A 17,990-nucleotide genomic window follows, 5' to 3' on the forward strand; every position below is an offset into this window, starting at 1 on the left:
ATATACCCCATGTCACCATTCCACAGCCTTCATGCCCACATCCCTGAGACTGGGCGGCAACTTCAGACACATCAATTAATGTACAATCGTGGTAGGGCTAACGCGCCCCCCCCGCAATCCTCCAATCCTGCTTTTCGTTTTCTACCCAACAACTCCCCCCCCTCCCCCCACCCCAGTACATATCAATAAACGGGCAGCTGCGTCTCCCAAAAGGGAAGACAGTCAGATCAACTTTTCCTCTGTCCATGAGTCATATACTCCTCGGTGCCATTTCGTACACAACGTGCAGCAGTTGGTCTCCCTACTCCTTACTGTGCATACCACCCCATACGTGTGGCGAGTTCAGGTTCTCGTTGTCACAGCCTTTCCTCCAGCCCTTAGCGCTATCCCGTGGTCCCCACCGCCCCACTCCTCCCTCCACCCCTCTGTGTGTTTCCCCCTATCACCCCACTTCTAGGCCGTGATATTGTCTCCACTTGTTCCACACCTTCCTGAATTTTTTGGGACAGCCTCTAGCCTTGTATGTCACTCGTTCTGCTGCCATATAGAGGTCCAGCCCTCTCCTCCACTCTTCTATTTCCGGGCTCTCTGCCACCCCCCAGTATTTCGCAATATCTCTTTTGGCCACTACCAAAGCCAGCACCAGGAAAGTGACATGCGGGCGCGGCAAGTCTACTTCCGTTACCATTCCCAGGAGCGCTAGTTTCAGGTCCAGTGTTAACTCTATCCCCAGTACCTCCCCCAGCTCCGCGAAAATGAGGGCCCAATATTCCTGTATCACTGCGCATGACCAGATGGTGTGGTGAAAGTCTCCCTGTTCTGATCTACATCGAAGACATGAGGCATCCGCTATCCTGCCCATCCTGAGGAGGCGCCTCCTATCGAAATATGTCCTATGTAACACGTTCAGTTGGATCAGCCTTAACCGTGATTTAATGGCCACTTCTCGGGGGTGCATCAGTATTAGCTCCCAGTCTAGGTCTTCCAATTCCCCTACTTCCGCCTCCCACACCCCTCTGAGTTTCGCCAGTGTCCCCAGCATATTATTTGTGAGTGTTTTGTACGTGAGGGACACAGCCTGATGTACCATCTGTTCCTGTAGGAGTCTCCCTTCTAGCGGTGAGTATTCTGGTATGTCTTGTAATGATATCTTCTGCGCCTTCCACGCGTGTGCTAACTGTACGTGTTTGTATTGTTGTGTGTGGTGCAATCCAAACTCCGCCTGCAACATCGTGAATGACTTCAACTCACCATTCCTGATCACATCCCCTACAGTGGATATCCCTATGTCATCCCACCTGGTGAAGCCCCTCAATTTTTGCAGTTCCGTGAGCCACTGGCAGTGCCATAGTGGAGTCTGACGCGTTAGCCGCCTCTCCCAACCCGTGGCTCTCATGGCCCGCGTCCATGCCCGGAGTGTAATCACCGTAGCGGGCAAGAGCGCATTCCCTGTCTTCCCACCATATAGATAGTGAAGGATATTGTGTTTTGACAGTGTATGCCTTTCCAAAGCATACGTTGGGTGGTCTGCTGGTGCATGCAGCCAGTCATTTATGGGGGTCAGGTGTTCCGCCCAGTAATAAGCTTCGAGGTTCGGCAGCGAAATCCCTCCACTATATTGGTGTCGTTGGAGCGTCTGGAGTGCGATGCGTGGTTGTTTGCCTAGCCATATGAATGATCGCAGATCTGCGTGAATTCTGGAGATAGTGGTGGCCGGGAGCGGATAATATTCATTTTGAAGCGCGTAGAGGAATTTGGGTAATGTGATAATTTTGTACATAGCCGCTCTCCCCAAGAGGGTGAGCGGCAACTGCCTCCATCTTGACATGTCTTCCACCGCCTCCTGTATTATTCGACCCACATTCCTCTGGAATGAGAGTCTCTCGTCCGCTGTGATATAGACCCCAAGGTATTGGAACCCCTCCACCGTGGTGAGCAGGCGGTCTGGTAGCGCTATCCCCCGTATTGCTCCCTGCGGTGTGTATAGTATAGATTTATGCCAGTTGATGGTATGGCCCGCGACTGCCCCGAAGTCCTCTAATTCTTTGAACAGCGCCCCCACCGTGATCTCGGGGTTCGTAATGTAAAGTAGGACATCGTCCGCATAGAGTGAGATTTTTTCCTGAGGCCCCCCCAGTGCACCCCACATAAAACCATGAATCTCGGGCTTCTGTCGAATTTTGGTTGCCAATATTTCTATCATGAGTGTGAAGAGCAGAGGGGACAGCGGGCACCCCTGTCGTGTGCCTCGCTCTATTCGAAATTCTCGCGAGAGATATCCATTCACTCGTACCCGTGCCTTCGGTGCCGTGTACAGCAGCCCTATCCATCTCCGAAAGTGGGGTCCAAAGCCAAACCTTTCCAGTACTGCCATAAGAAATGGCCAGTGAACCGCATCAAACGCTTTTTCAGCGTCTAATGACAAGAACCAATGCGGCTCCGCCCTATCCCTTACCTCCTGGAGCCAGTTGTGCGTCCGTCTGAGGTTGAGTTTTGTTGCTCTATCCGGCAAAAACCCCGATTGGTCCGTGTGAATAAGGTCAGGGATGACCGTTCGTAGGCGCGCCGCCAGAATCAGAGCTAGTACTTTCACCTCCATATTCAGGAGCGAAATGGGGCGGTACGACGCACAGTCCTCCACCGGTTTACCCCGTTTGTAAATTGGTACTATGGTTGCCAACGCTAAATCTCGTGGGAGACTTCCTGTCTCGTAGGCTTCGGCATATAGGCCCAAGAGGTGACGGGTCAACAGGTCGGCCGTTTTTTTAAAGAATTCCGCCGGGAACCCGTTGGGTCCCGGTGTTTTCCCAGTTTTCAGTTTATTAATGGCCGTGGTTATCTCTTCCCGAGTAATTCCCTCCTCTAGCGGGGCACTGTGTTCTACCTCCAGTGATGGAACCTCCACATTTACCATATATTGCAATGCCTCGTCCACTGTCCCGAGGTCTCTACCTCTATAGAAGGACTCATAGTGCTGTGCGAATGCGTCTGCAATGCCCTTATCGTTCGTTTCCACTCCTCCCTCGTCCCTCCCGATTTGGGCCACCCACCGCTCCGCTCTTTCTTTTTTGCTTAACCATGCCAACAGTTTGCCCGATTTGTCGCCTACATCGTATAGGCGGTGTAACGTTGCTAACGCTTGCGTCTTTGCCTCATTGGACATTAGTTCCCGGTATTCCCTCTGTTTGTCCTGCAGCTGCCTCAGTATATCCACCCCCTTGTTCACATGGTATTCTCTCTCCAGAGTCAGGATGTCAGTTTCTAACGCTGAAGCCTCCCTGTGCTGCCTGCGCCGCTCATCTCTCAGGCTTCCTTTAATCCTGTCTCTCAACACCGGCTTCATGGCTTCCCAAAAGGTAATCTTGGAGTCTACTAAACCCTCGTTTTCGGCTACGTACACTTTTATGTCCGCCCTCAAACCACGTAGTATCTCTGGGTTTTGTATGTCCCATGCTGCCAGGCGCCATTCCGTCTCCCGGCGTTCCGCGGACTTCCCCAGTTTCGCAAACAGGGGGGAGTGATCCGATATCCCCCTCGCCTTGTACGTGAATTCATCTCCCTCTGACATGTACTGCCGTGCTACGAAAATGTAGTCTAGCCTGGAGAAGGTCTTATGTGCCCCTGAATAGAAGGAGTACCCCTCCTGTGTTGGGTGTCGCCAGCGCCATGTGTCAGTGAGCCCCATTTCAGCCATATATTTCGCCAGTGCTGTCTGTGTCCCCCCTCTACGTGCAGGTCCTGAACGATCCAGCTCCTCCGACATTACGTCATTGAAGTCCCCCCCACTATTTGCATTGTGTCTGCCGTTTCCAGCAGGATCGCCGCCACCTCTCTAAGTGTGCGTGATTGTAGTTTCGGTGGGGCATACACCGAGACGATTGTCATGTGTAGTCTATTCCATGTCCCCTGTATCCCCACGAATGTACCTTGTGGGTCACTCCAGGAGCGCGTCACTGTGAAGGGATGTGTTTTGTCAATTAGTATTGCGACTCCCCTGGCGCCGGACGTGTATCCCGCATGTGTCAAGACTTTGTATCTTCCCCTCGCTATAAATGTGCATGTCCCCTTCCTCAAGTGCGTTTCCTGTAGGAGTATCATGTCTGGTGCGAGCCTCTTAATGTATGCATTAACCAACCCTCGCTTTATTTTGGCCCCCAGTCCATTAACATTCCATGATAAAATGGAAATCCCCCTGTGCAATCTTTCTGTGGCCGTTAATGTACCTGCCATACTGTGCAACACTTCTGGAGTTCTGTAGGAGATCCTCGCCACTGTGTGGGACCAATTTGATTCTTAAGTGTCTGACCGCGTTCCCCCCCAAGGACCCTTCCCCACTGCCCCCCCCAACTTCCCCAACTGGTAACAACTCCTCGCACCCTTCTCCCGCCCCCCTCCCCACCGCCCTCCCCCTCCAGACTCGACCTCATCAAGGTGCAAGCTGTCGGCAGAAGTCGGTCTGTCACCCCCCCTTTCCCTCCCTCTATTCAACTATGTCCCACAGACTCTGCCTAAAGCAGCTCGTGATGTATCCCCCACGCCGGACGGATCCCCGGCCGAGGTATACACCACTCCCTGTGCTTGCTTCAATGCCACGGAACAACTGGTAAACCAACAAATACGCTGTTCCCGGAAACAGGAAAGGGTAACAAGGGAACAGAAAACAACAACGAAAAAAGGTTGTGGCCACTTGCGTGTCATGTCCGTGTCCCGACCGACCATTCAGCCGTCCACCTCTTCCCTGGACAGGAGTGTGAGTCTTGCGTGGTCGGTACCGTGATGCAGTTCTTATCAGGTATGTCCCGTTCTAACTGCCGTATCTCTGCTTCCAGTGGATGCAAGGAGTGTTGGTCACTGTCCGACATCTCATCATTCCTGTCCGAGTCCCTGATGCACTCTCTTTCCCCCTCCGAACAGGCCTGGTCCTGGTGCCTCAACGGTGACTTGTGTGCCCTGCTCGACGTCCCCGGTGACTCCGATCTCCCTCTCCTAGTGCCTGCCGACGGCCGTGGCTGGTACGGGGTCCCCGTGTATCTCGAGTGTATTCTCCTAGATTTCCTCCTCTGCCGTTGAGGTGAGCCCCACCGCGCCTTTGCTTGTGCTGCTTTCGCTAGTTCCTCTCTCCCCGCCGTTTCCCGACTGTTAAGAATCGGTCGCTCCTCCAGCCATTCCCAGGCATCGTCCGGGTGGGTGAAAAAGTGCGCTTTGTCTTTGTATATGATCTTGAGCTTTGCCGGGAAGAGCAACATGTACGTCATGTTCAATGATCTCAATTTAACTTTCACTGCGTCGAAGGAGCGCCGCAGTCTCTGGACCTCTTGGCTATAGTCCGGGAAGATCAATATGTTGGTGTTCTCCAGTCGGATGTTGCCCATCTTTCTCGCTTCACGTAAGATCAAGTCTCTGTCAGCGAAGTTCAGGAAGCGGGCGATCACAGGTCTGGGCCTGGCGCCCTCCGGAGGTTTCGCAAGGAGCGCCCTGTGCGCCCTTTCGATCACAAAGCATGACGAGAAGGGGGTGTTTGTGAAGGTGTCCGTAAGCCATGTATGCAGGAATGCCGCCATATTGTTCCCCTCGATCCCCTCTCTAAATCCCACAAAGCGGAGGTTATTGCGCCTGGCCCTATTTTCCGCATCATCCACCTTCCAGAGGAGCTGTCTGTGTGACGCCTGAAGCTCCGCCATATCTTTCTTGAGTGTCGTGATCGAGTCTTCCGCCTCACCAATGCGTGTTTCAGTCTCGGTCACTCTGGCGGAGAGGTTCTTGAAATCCTGCCGCAGGAGCGTGACCTCCGAGCCTACCTCCCCGATTTTAACCTCCAATGCCGCTCTGGAGTCCAGTATGTCAGTTCTAGACGCCTGGATCGCTGCTAGTAGCCTGTCCGTGTCGGTGGCTCCCTCTGCCGCGGCACCCGCGTTGTCTTTGGATGTTTTCGGTGCTGTGAAGGTGTCCAGCGTGCCCTGTTTGGGGGGCGATCTTTCTTCACCATCTTTGCTGAGTTATTGGTGCGCCCTTCGCCTAGGCGTATATGCCGGTCCGACTTGGTTGCCCCCTTGTAGTGCCCCTCACAGTGCGCCGCTTGCGCCGGGGGGTGTCTACCTTTTGTCCATTCGCCGAGACCGGCTCTCTGCTTTGGTTGGCCCCACTTCTCACTTCCCTTGATAACCGACCCGAGTTGTGGACTCGCCTGGCGTCCCGTCCCCTTCTGATCGGTCCGTCAATGCCCCTTCTGGACACCTGTGCCGCTCTGTGGTCCGCGTCCCCTGCACCCCAATGGGCGAGGGTCAGGCTCCAATGGCGCGGTGTTGGCAGCGCTGCGTCCGGTGTCCCCATTGCCGCCTGGTGCCCCCACTCACCACCGTGCCCTTGCTGCGGCTATCGCTTCAAACTCACCACCCCAGAGCTACCAAACGTGGGCCGCGTAGCTCATCGGGTGTCGTCTCCCAGTGTCATCTGTGTGAGTGGTGTCTTCCCCCAAAGTTCTGCGTGTCGGTACGGGGATTCTGTTCCGCAGTTCCGCTCCTGGGGCTCAGCTCTGTCTGGTTTGTACCGCTGGGTCCCTTGCGTCCAGGCCTCCGCTCCGGGTGTAGTTGCGAGGGTTCTGTCCCAGTCTCCCCCTCCGGTGTATCAGCCTGCCACGTACACCCCACTGCGCTGCCTTGCTCCCTCCGCTTCGCCTGTCTCCTGGTAGGCCGCCCTCCTCACGCACCGGAGCTCGCCGGAACAGTGGCCGCCATCTTGGTAAAGTACGGGCGCCTCCGCAGTCTCTGCTCCTGCGACTCTCCCGCACCGGCTGCCCCCAGGTACCTCCTCTGGTCCGACTCTTCACTGGCGATGGACAGGAAAGCAGGTACTCTTGCCGCTAGCGCCTCCGGGCTGTCCTCCGCTCGTCAGCAAGTTGCAGCGCCCGCCATCTTGAGAAAGGGCGTCTCGCGCCCCGGCGTTATCCTCCGCCCCGGGCACCCCAGTCGGTGGTCCGGTGTCCTGCTCACTCCCTCTTCTGGGCGCCTGCTTATGGTGCCTTCCGGTTCTGGGCACCGTGTACCCCACTTCCGAGGGACAGTTGTTCCCGCCGGTGCACCTCTAGCTCACGACGGATCAGGAACCGTCGGGACGTCCGGCCACTCCCGGTGTTACCTCAGCCCCTCCCGGGTTCACCTGCCGTTCTCCGCCACTGCGGGTGTAATCGCCCAGTAAGGCGGTGTTCTTCCTCCCCGTCTATTCACCGCGCCGCCATCTTGTTCGGCGTCCTCCCCTCTCACATGAGTGCCGCATACAACTCGGCGCTACTCACTCCAGCGGCTCCGTATGTGTGGATCGGACCTCTCGTCCCTCTCCAGGTGATCCCCCACAGAATTTGGGCGATTTTTCGTTCGTGTAGGTGTAAAGTATGTCGGATCTTTAGACGTCGGCCGGGAGCTCCCGGGAGACACGTCTAGTCTCTCATGCTGCTGGCCACGCCCCCCCTACATCCGCCTAGACAGATTCTTATGCTCCGCACCGATCCTCCCTAAGGTCACATCTTCGGACTACCTGGGCCGGATCCTTTCGGATCATGACACTCACATCTTGCGTCTGACCTGGCGCCCCCCACACCCACCAGTCCCCACTTGGCGTCTCAGTAGAGACTGCCTGTCAGACCCGGTCTTTAGAGACACACACAAAACTAGCATTCGAGATTACTTTTCACACAACACGGACACGGCGTCGTCGGCACTGGTGGAGTGGGATGCATTTAAAGTAGTGGCACGGGGGGAATGCATTAAACAGATTGCAGGGGTTCGCCGCACATTGGAACAAATACTCCTGACCTCGGAACGGCGTCTAGCTGCACTCACTATGCGCACCGATGACTCGGAAGAACACACCGTACTCACGGCCGAGGCGAAGGCAATCTATCAGACCGCCTGTGCCGATCTTCGGAAATACAATTTCAGGGCCTATGCCTCCAGAGTTCACAAGGACAGGGACAAAACGGGAGCGATGCTCGCCTGGATGGCGAAGCAGGACACCGAAATCAAGCCAATCACGGATATTATCAACTCGGAGGGTGTGCTGGTGCGATCTCAAGTCGAGATCCTCCGGGCGTTCCAATGCTATTACGCACAAGTATACGGAGCCCCGACCCGACACTCCCCATCGCTCGTGGATCACTTCCTAGACCCACTGACGTTGCCCACGATATCGGATGCAGATAGGCATGCGCTCAACACTAAGATAGTACCCTCAGATATCACACAAGCGATGCGTGCCCTGTCTCGGAATAAAGCACCAGGACTCGACGGCTTCCCACTAGAATACTACTCGACGTTTTCTCCCCTGGTGGTCCCCCGATTGGTTCGGATGTTTAAGGCGTCCCTTCATTTGGGACGGCTGCCCCAGTCACTACGAGAGTCCGTGATTGTTACCTTTCCCAAACTCCACAGGGACCCACTCCACATGGGATCGTACCGCCTGATCACTCTTCTGTCAGCAGACTGTAAAATACTAGGGAAGATCCTAGCTGACAGATATGCCCAGGTCATACGCCCATTGGTCCACCCGGACCAATGTGGCTTTGTTCCGGGGCGGAACACTTCACAAAATCTCCGCCGAGTCTTCCATGTCCAGGATCAGGTATGCGACAGATTCCCCCACGCCGCCTGCCTCATTATGGATCTGGAAAAGGCGTTTGACACTCTCACCTGGCCATTCCTCTTCTCGGTCCTGCGTCGCCTCAACGTAGGCCCGACACTCATGGCGTACACACGCCTCCTGTACACCGATCTGACCACGCGAGTGCGGATAGGGAAACACATCTCATTGGCATTTGAGGTTCCACGAGACAGGGGTGCCCCCTAGCACCTCTTTTATTTGCCCTGGCCGTCGAACCGCTGGCGGTTAGACTACGCCAGGAGGGAATATATTGGGGCATCCCGCTCGCGGACGGTACTCATTGCGTCTCTATGTACGCGGATGACCTCCTCATTTACGTCCGGGACATCGAGACTGACCTAACCCCCATAGGGGTGGCGCTCGCTGAATTCGCGGACGCCTCGGGACTCCAGGTGAACTGGGACAAGTCCACGATTTATCCCTTCCATCAGAGTCTACCTCCCCGGGACGTGGAACTGGGGATCCATAAACTCTCATGGTCCTCGGAAGCCCGCCGGTACCTTGGTGTCCGCCTGTACCACTCTCCAACGGATATCTTTGAGGGTAATCACCGTAGAACACTCGCTAGCCTACGCCCGACGGACACCTTCTGGAATAAACTCCCGTTGGCCCCCATAGGGCGGATAGCCCTGGCGAAAATGGTGATGCTTCCCCGACTCCTCTACCACTTCACTAACTTACCGGTGGTGCCACCCAGGTCCTTTTTCCGGGACCTCGACTCCCTCTTGGGTACCCTTATTTGGGGAGCCGGCCGACATAGGGTGGCCCTGAAAACCCTCCAACTTCCTACAACACAAGGTGGACTCGGAGCTCCCTCCTTTGAATCCTATTTCCTGGCGGCGCAGCTCCAATGGCTATCGTATTGGACGGCGGACCGTCACACCCGAGAGACATTTACTTCGACTGGCAGAGTCACAACCCCGGAACTCACCCGACTTCTCCTCCCGGGCACCAAGCCCCGGCGAACATACCCCCTGCAAGTCACAATAGCACGCCGGTGTATGATGCGGATCCACCGGATGTCCCCAAGTAGACCCCCATACTCCCCACTACTGCCATTGATAGGCTGCCCCAGTCGGGACTCTTATTTCACGGCTCCAATGCTAACTGCATGGACGCAATGTGCCATCACGGACATGGAGTCGCTATTTGAGGGGGGTCAGCTGAAACCAATCGACTGACTGGTCGCTGAGTACGCACTCCCCCCGGGTCAATTCCTCCGATATCGACAGTTGCTCGAGGGACTCCGTCCCTACTATAATCTCCAGGCCGGCGAACCTGATCCGCATCCAGTAATACACACTATCCTCCACATGGGAGTGGGGCGCCACTTGGTCACCTGGCTATATAAGTCGATCCGGGAACTCTCGCACGCGCCACTGACAACCCTACGGGCCACATGGGAGGAAGACATCGGACGTGCACTACACGACTCAGAGTGGACCAGAGCACTTGAAGCCCCAAAACGCGTCTCCAGGAATGCCCGCTTCAAAAACATTCAATACTATATTCTACACAGGGCATACCTCACCCCAGCACGCCTGCAAAGGTTCTACCCGTCGACACAATTCCTATGCCCCAGATGTCGCTCCCCTGACGCGAATTTTCGTCACATGTTCTGGAGCTGTCCCGACCTGCACTCCCTATGGCAAACGGCGCACGACACACTGGCAGATATCACAGGCCTCACAACACTAGCCTCCTGGGAATCCTGCGCGCTAGGCATTTTTCACGTCCCTAAGCGAGCACCGGTACACAGACGCTTTGTGTCCTTAGCGCTGCTACTGGCGAAAAGATGCATAGCCATGCACTGGCGGTCCCCAGAGGGTCCCCTCATAGCGACATGGACGGTCTGCAAGTGGGCGGCGGCGGAGGAGGATGCCCTTAGGGAGGAGGAGGCTCGAGGTGCGCGGAAAGATCCCATCTCTATGGAATGGGCCATGCTCCTTCATAGCTTCCGGCAGTCCGTGCACACAGTAGACCCACCTACACCCCCCCCATCCGAGAGAGCCCTTAATCCTGGACTGCTGCCCACCATCCCAGTATCGAACCCCGGTGCTCCACACTCCCTCGTCACCGCCCCGCTACCATGTCACCTGTCCTGCTACTCACATGAGTGGGAGGCCCCCACCTCCCGATCGCCCAACCTCATTATGAGTACATACTGGGGATCCCCCTGCCTTCCGACACCTGAAGCCTGTTTTATCTCACTATGCTCTTGCTAACGCCTTTATGCTTTCCCCCCACAGTTCTGTCCCCCCCGTTACCTGGTAACGCCGCTGTGCGAACGGTACAGACCCCGACCCTTTGCCCTAGAGGCGGGAATTCACACACCCACTGTTATTCTTCGTACCCCCCTGCGAAGCACGTTCACTGTATTCCTGCCTGAAATCCTATGAGATTGATCTGTACTGTTTAATGGAGGAAGAGCCTGATTACACCAGTTTATATATAGAAAAGTTGCGCGCATGACTGACCGTGGCTGAATGTTGACGCCACGCCAGTAGATGATCCGCCTTGTGCCCATGTTCTATGATGCAACAATAAAAACATTTAACAACAAAAAAAAAGTAATTTTTAAGTCTCCACCGTATAATTTGGGCCTTTTCCTGTTGCAGCCACTATGCCTACCCACGCAAGTGAGGTACCATTTTTTTCGGGAGACCTGGGGGAACGCTGGGTGGGAGGAAATTTGTGTGAGCCCAGAGATGCCACGCTTTTCCACACAAAAATGTGTGAAAAAACTGATTTTTTTCAGCTAAAATTGAGGTTTGCAAGGGATTCTGGGTAAAGGGACGTTGGAGGATCCACGCAATGTTTATATTTTTCCTTATACATCCTGTGCTTGCTGTGTTTGAAATTGTGTTCCTTTTGCCTGCGTTGTTAATTTGATTCTATGGCCTGCTATTGTTCGCCAGGAAGTTCTTTAGTCAATGTAAAATTTGTCATATTTATTCTTACTTTTGCTTATACAGTCTGTTCATGCTATTTTTGTTTGCTCTATTCCTGCAACAGTTCTCTCATGTAACGTAACGGGTTCTATTGTACAGTGCTCTGACACCTTCGGGTAAAGTCCGCGCTTTATAAAAATGCATTAAATACTTTGCCAATCTACAGCCCCGCCACAGCATCTCCCGATAAATGAATTTGTTGTAGATGATTTACATCACACACCACACAGTTTCTATAAATGCGATTTAAGAGAAACAGCCAAGTGTTTTCGGTGTTCTAGCTAGCAATGAAACATAACTATTTATTCTCTACATGTCCCAATATTATACCATATTGCATTCAGGTTTTCTTAATCACTTAATGCATTTTAACCTTTATTTTTCTGTGTGGCTTACAGTTTTAAATCACACTAAATGAACTCTGCAATGCAAACTTAAAATAATATGGTGCCCCATAATTGATCAGTTAGCCATGTACTTTGCTTGCTATGTAGATGACACAGTGAGAAATGCAATTCATTGAAAAGATTTTCATGGGAAATGGCGCCCGGCCTCCCAAAAAATGCTGTCTCCCTAAAGTGAACCCCACAGCTGCCTCCCCTCATCCCTTCCCCATCCGTGTGCAGTCCAGCCTCACCACTCTCAAACTTCACCAGCCGCTGTTCTTTCTAGAGCTGTGTACTCAGCGATGCACTGTTGTGCACTTGGTCAGTGTTGTGGGTAAAAATATGCCTCTGCCCAACACATGGAGCAGCAGGAGATGCGAGTGTTGTTTTTTAGATCCATTTCACATAGGAACAAATCAAGGAGAGGAAAGAGGAGGTAAGAGCCGTTGGTTGAAGTAATGGTTTTCAACAAGGGAGGAGGAGTGAGTCAGACAAAGAGGGAATAAGAGAGAAGGGGAGGAGCAGCGGCAGAGCGGGAGAAGGGAACTCTGTTGTTTAAAGAAAGGTGATAAAACGAAAGCAGTGTTTCACTGTGAAACTCTGTAAAGTGGAGCTAAAAATATATTTGGTTGTGTATAAAACCACTCTGCCCACTTTTTGTATTTATTATCTTTTTGTCTCAGATATGAGGCTGCATTTTTGGAATACAAAAATGTAAGAAGAAGATAATATTTGCAGCCAAAGTGTTTCTTTTTTTAGATCCATTTCACGGAGAAACAAATCGAGTAAGGAGAGGGTACGGGCCGTTTGTTGTAGTCATGATTTCAGCAATTGTACTTCCCAAACATATATCACCTTACAACCAATAAATATATAGCACAAATGCTTCCAAAAATGTGCCTCCTAGGTTCAATTGTTGCAAGTGACTTCTAGCCCATAGCTTTCCTATAAAAGTGCACTACATATCTTATGTTGCTGATGCATGTGTGCAAAGCATGCATAACTGCTACATGTGCAGCAGCTGTTCATGCACCCAGTAGGGAAACAACCTTACAACGCAGTCATTACATTGCACTACACTTACAACGCAGTCATTACATCGCAACATCCTTTACAATGCACGTCACTACAATGCTGGCATTACAACGCATACCATTACAAAGCATGACACTACATCGCATGTCACTACAACGCAGGCATTACAACGCATACCATTACAACGCATAGTACCCCTACACTATCCAACACTTACCCTACAGTTGCACCCCCTGGAGTTAGAATAGTAATTTTAACTCCTACACTATCCAACACTTATCCTACTGTTGCAACCCCTGGAATTAGAATAGTAATTTTTACCCCTACACTATCCAACACATACCCTACTGTTGCACCCCCCCCGGAGTTAGAATAGTAATTTTTACCCCTATACTATCCATTCCTTACCTTAAATTCAGGTAATGGTATGCCTCCCTCAAATCACCCAGTGATCTATTTAAGATTGTGGATAATCTCTCTCTCATTCAGATGCCTGACCCTATAACACCTTCACAGGCTCTATGTGATCAGATCTCCACTTTCTTTCATGAGAAGATCATGAATATTTACACAGACCTGGAATCATGTAACTCCAGTCCTCTCTCTGCCTCTTCCCTGACCCTTCCGGATGTCCCTGTCCCTACCCCCTCCTACTCTTTTTCCCAGTTCCCTGCTATCACTCTTACCCATTTGAACTCTTTGCTGGACAAGCTAAAGTCCGGATCACCTCTGGACCCATGCCCCCTAAAGGTCCTCAAAGACTGCAGACACACTATCCTTCCCCCTTTGATGGATGTGATGAATATGGCCATCTCAGAGGGGATTTACCCCCTCCCCTGGAAATTGGCCATTGTAAAGCCCTTACTCAAAAAATCTACACTGGACCCCGGGACATTAAAGAACTTTCGTCCCATCTCCCTCCTCCCTGCCCCTGCTAAACTTTTGGAGTCTCATCTCAACCTCCATTTAAGTGCGTTCCTTGACAGTACCAACTCTCTTGATCCCTCTCAGCATGGCTTCCGGAGGACCCACAGCACTGAGTCGGCACTTACAGTGGTGGTCGATAGTATTCGCTCTAAGGTCGACACCGGTCAAACCACCTTACTGGTATTACTTGACCTTACGGCGGCTTTCGACACCCTGTCTCCCTCCATTCTTGTTAGCCGACTGAGCGAGCTGGGAGTAAAGGGTTCTGCACTTAATCTTCTTGCCTCCTTCCTCGACCAACGGAAGCAAAGGGTCAAGCTAGGCGAGCACATGTCATCTGTTAAGGCCGTGAAGTGTGGGGTCCCCCAGGGCTCCTCACTGAGCCCGACGCTTTTTAACATTTATGTCGCTCCTCTCGCCAAGCTTATAAGATCCTTTGGGCTGGAAGTGCTCTCCTACGCCGACGACACGCAGATTATGTCCTCCATCTCCCAATCTGTGAGCTCCACTGCGCATAATTTCAAAAACTGCATGGAGTCGGTCGCCGGTTGGATGGCAAGAACTTCCTTAAACTGAATGGCGAGAAAACGGAGGTCCTTGTCTTTGGGGGCAAAAGTGAGATCTGGTCCTTGGATTGGTGGCCGTCTGTTCTTGGGGCTTGTCCTGTGCCGACGTTTTCCGCCCGCAATCTTGGGATCATTCTGGACACCTCCCTTTCTCTGGACAAGCAGGTTAGCAGGACTGTGTCCACCTGTTGCAATGCCCTGAGGATTCTTAGAAAGATCACTCATTATCTTTCCCCGGGGGCACGCAAACAGGTGGCAATAGCAGTCATTGCCTCCAGACTCGACTACTGCAATGCCCTTTATCTCGGCATTAGCAGTGGTCTTATCCAGCGCCTCCAGACCGTTCAGAATGCGGCGGCCCGGTTTGTTGTAGGTGCCCCTAAACGTTCCTCGGGTACCTCCATCAGAAAAGACCTGCACTGGCTTCCTATGCAGGCAAGGATCAACTTTAAGGCTTTATGCCTTACTCATCGTGCCCTGAATCAATCTGGACCGGAGGCAATCCGTGCCCTTGTGGCCCATTATGTCCCTGGGAGAACACTGCGCTCATCCAGCAAATGTCTACTCACTGTCCCCCGTATCGCCAAGGCCAGATGGGGTGGAAGGTCGTTTCGCTTCCTTGCGCCCAGACTCTGGAATACGCTCCCTAATGACCTCAAGGGGATCTCTTCCCACATACATTTCCGGAAGGCACTTAAGACTTGGCTATTCCAAGAAGCCTATCTCTAATTCCTCCCTGGTTGATTTTTGAGCTCTCTGGATTCCATCCTCAGCGCCTTGATGCCTCCGGGCTTAGTCGCGCTCTCTGCATATACATTTTCTTTAATAATAATGGGTTGTAATGGTATGCGTTGTAAAGGGAGTATGCGTTGTAAAGGGAGTATGCGATGTAATGGAATGCGTTGTGAAGGTAGTTTTCTAATATGCGCTGTAGTGTCATGCGATGTAATGGAATGCGTTGTAGTGGGTGTTGCGATGTAAAAACTGTGTTGTAAGTGCATGCATTGTAAATGTATGCGTTGTAACGTCATACATTCACACAGAAGGAAGGAATTCTGTACCGCTATTCTGTCTTTCGCCTGCACATTGTGCTAGGGAACCTTGTGTATGTCTCATCTGCATCAATGTACCTTTGCATCCTACCTGTTCGAAACCAGATTCCCAGCTTCCCAGCTGCTGAATAAACACTGCAGCTTAAATTAATGGCCACAGGATTTCCCTCTCAATTTGTGTATTTTAAAGAATGGCTTTGGACGAACGCGGGAAAGCAGGCAAGTTACCAGAATTTCTGTTGCTGCTTTCAGTGTGTGGGACTGAAAAGCAGTAATGCAGGGATGAAAGGGGAAGCGGGGTGCAGCGAACACATTACCGAAACATTTGATGCAACAAGATCAAGGCAGGCTGCTTTAAAAAACAAACATGAAAAAAGTGGCTCAGAAAAATGCATTTACTAAAAAAAAAAGTTTGCTTTTGAAGCTACTGATGGTGTAACTTATAGAGCTGCCAACCTAGTGCCTGGGGAACCAGGTTCGCATCTCTGCCTCGGCTCTACAAAAAGCATGTGAATCCAAACAAGCACTCACGAGCAGCGGCGGAAAGTCAAAATAAACAAGCATTTGCAATGCAATCTGTCTCGCCTTTGTGATCTTATATATATTTAGCTGTGCAGCATATTAGCCTGGGTGCTGAAAGATTCACGATTCTTTAACATGAAGGGAAAGTAGGAACCAAACTGCATGACATGCCAGGTATGGGAACACATGGAGAGAAATATTGCCTTTCAGCGGGAAATGGTATAGACCAAAGCTCTGTTTTATTATATAAAATCAGGGCCTTCGATGGCCATATCACTGAAAATACAAGATTTGATACAAATATTATTGTCTACGGGTGCTCCTGAAAGACAATTTCTATGGAATGGAAGCTAGAGAATGCTAAAGTGATTCTGGTATTTTACTGACCTCTGCTGGTTGCTTTCTATCAAGAAAGTTAAATAGAGGCAGTTGCCGAAACCCGTGCCTCCACAGAGCCAGAGCAGGCAGAAGATCCTTCTCCCATATTGCAGCCAAAACATGGAGTGAGCTACCGGTAGTCATCAGGTGCGCCCCCTCCCTGAACACCTTCAGAAAAACCCTCAAGACCTGGCTATTCGACTAAGCAGATCTGCAACGCCCCAGCATCTTGAGACCCTCACTGGTGAGGAGCGTGCTTACAGTCCCCTGATTGATTGATTTCCATAAAAATTAAAAATTAAAATTCTCTCAGCAGAAAGCAATTCTTCTATTTTACTGACCTCTACTGGTCGTTTCCTATCAAGACAGTTAAATAGAGGCAGTTGAACAGAAAAAAAGTCCCTAAGCAGAAGCAGACAAGTCCTAGGGCTGATCTCCATAGCCCATAAAGTACATACACATGTAAGTATATACTCAAGTATAAATAAGAGGTCTTGAATGCTCAACCTAAAAATGAATGCAAGTTAATCAGTGGGAAATGCTCTACTGTGCATTATGAAACTTCTATAAGCTAATGCACTGCGGAGTTCTGTGTCTGTAACCAGAGTGCAACAGAATTGAATCCTGGTTGGTCAGTGGATTATAATGACTTGTGTATGTTTAGTATTACGAGGTCCAAGTGTGTGACAGAAAGCACTGTGAATACAGAAATTATTTGAAACTTGCATTACACACAGCATAAGATAGGTGGCTACAAAATGCGCAAAAAGGGTTAAGATAAAAAAAAACATGCATCCAAAATATAGATTAGAGTAATACCCAGATCGTATGTGGTGAAATATTTGTATAACTGTCCTTTAAAAGCACTTGCTTCACAGCTCTGCTGGTATCTCCCTTGCTATACCACCCCAAAAGACTAAATATATTCCACCAGCAAGCTTCAAGTGATTCAATCAATCAAATCCAAAGCGTGCTTCTAAGCACCCTTTACATTTGCAGGTTAACCAATGGGGCATATTTACGTTTCTTTCCCTTGAGCAGGAACCCCAGTAAGAAGGCTTGTTTAGCGGTCTGTCCCTCCCTCAATTTCACAGCTACCGGAGACTACCTATCTGAAACTTTCGCTGAGGCAATTCAGCTGTCCAAGTTAACTGTTCCGGGACAGTTGTCTTTTTCACAAAAAAGAAGGAGAACGGATTCTCTTAAACTGAAAATGTGTGGGCACGTCGGGCCCCTCAGACCCTGACCACTTGTGAGACTCCAATGTGTCTCACACCATGACAGAAGGCCAAAAACCTAAGACAAAAATATAGTGGATTTCGGTGGGTCAGAGACTACCGTAGTACAAGGAACACTATAATAGTAAAGGAGAATTAATGTTTCCAAACAAATTTGAACAGTGACCGAAAAGTGGTTAGGATACAATAAGAAAACACATCGTCAGATATTTCCCTAGGTGGTGCACTTAACACACGAGGATGTTGAACTACATAGACATTTTCTGACAAGCTAAATTAAATA

The sequence above is a fragment of the Lissotriton helveticus genome, chromosome 12 (genome assembly GCF_964261635.1).
Source record: "Lissotriton helveticus chromosome 12, aLisHel1.1, whole genome shotgun sequence".
NCBI lineage: Eukaryota > Metazoa > Chordata > Amphibia > Caudata > Salamandridae > Lissotriton > Lissotriton helveticus.